This window comes from Echinops telfairi, unplaced genomic scaffold, assembly GCF_000313985.2.
Source record: "Echinops telfairi isolate 266 unplaced genomic scaffold, ASM31398v2 ScPeMD7_7468;HRSCAF=8506_0, whole genome shotgun sequence".
In the NCBI taxonomy this organism is placed as follows: Eukaryota; Metazoa; Chordata; class Mammalia; order Afrosoricida; family Tenrecidae; genus Echinops; species Echinops telfairi.
In genome coordinates this window covers 14,914,565-14,916,336 of record NW_022111369.1, presented here as the reverse complement: position 1 = coordinate 14,916,336, position 1,772 = coordinate 14,914,565, and positions in this window count along the sequence as shown.

Genomic DNA, 1,772 nt, shown 5'->3' with positions numbered 1-1,772 from the left:
GGTGAAAAGACAATTATTCCAATGATCAATTTACATAATATCAACCTATGAGAGGCTAGCCTTAATATCTGTCACTCCACTAGAATGCATACAAAGCCACATAGCAAATGTACATAATAAAAATTTTTAATTAAAAAAAAAGAAAATAGTATAAACCCAAGTGAAATGAGAGTGACACATTTGGAGACATTTCCATAGCTCCAATAGATAAAGATCACCTTCAAGTTTATTTTTAAAACTCATCAACCATCTAATGAGAAATTTCCAGAAGACAGGAATGGAGAAGTCACTTTATAGGAAAAGCAATTAATGATGAAATAAACAGAACAAATATTTATTTTAATGTGTAACCAACAACATTAATTAAAGCTAATTTAAGACAAAATTTAAATTTCATAATTTAGCAAAATACAAAAGTTTTCATTGAGAACAGGCAAAACTGATGAGCCCCCTCCTTTGAAGCATAATGAGAAAAAAAACTAATCATACAGCATGTGAAAAAACACATTTTACATAGATTCTTTTAACAACCATATACATATTTGTATTTATTGATGGGGGTATAGAAAAACATAATGAAATAAATAACTTAGGTGGTAAAACTGGAATTATTATTTTTTCAAAATTTTTTAAATATCGTATTATTTTTCCATTAGAGAAAAAAAAAAATGGGCACGAAAAAAAGTCACGTGGAACAAAGCAACCAAAGACGGAAAACTTTGGGAGCATGCGATTCCAAGCGCCACCTGGAAAGGTCCTCAATATGCATGTAATGTAGCTTGGAGGTCAGCTGGAACTTTAGTGTTTTGAATAGTCAGGGATATCTGCCGCCTCACATCTTACTCCAAAATATACCAGCCATAAATGTGATTTTAGAAACAAAGCAACTAGAAGTTATTTCAGTGGGGAACATTGGCCTCAGTCTCTAGGAATATGAATTAGCCATTTGAAAAGCATAAATCTCAATGTGTTTACTCAAATGTAACCATCCTCTTTCACTTATCAACCTATACCAAACCATGTTATATGTTCATGAACTCTCTTCCATTATCATACCCAACAGAAACAGACATCTTCCTTGATGCAGAGGACATGAAGTTACCTTCTTACTCTATTTAATGCTATTTGAAAAGTCAATCCTTTCAGCGACTGATAGTGAGAAAAGGAAAACAAACAAACAAACCATTAATAGGTCACACATGGAGGTAAGGATAACTTACCCCCCCACCCCCACCCCACTGCTTTCAGTTGAAGGAATTATGTCTTTGAAAGTCAGGAGAGAACTTTACATGAAAGTAGAAAACGTTCTGGGTCTTGGTGACAAAAACGCTGCAGAGAACAGTGGAGATGGCCATGCTCCTTTGCTCCCAGGCAACTTGGCCTCCTCAGTGGATGGCGCCTTAGCTCAGAACAGCAGGAGCTTCTTAAGGCCTGTGGCAGCAGACAAGCAGCAGCTGGCTTGATATAACATGATGAAGATGTCCCAAATAAACATGGGAGATGCTAAAGGGCCCTTTGGGGCACCATTATAATGTATTCACTTACACTCCCAGGCTAAAATGACCTATGTATAGATCAGACAACCTTTAAAATCATGTAGCATATGAATTTCACCAGTGTTTACCAACACAGCCTGATTCTCTCAGCTCTCTAAGATTTCTTGGTGAACACAAAAATATTCTTTTTTATTCCAAATAGCAAACCTACAAAAAAACTGAATGTCATCTAGTTGATTTTGAGCCTGTGCATTTTTGAGACCGTAAATAGTTAGA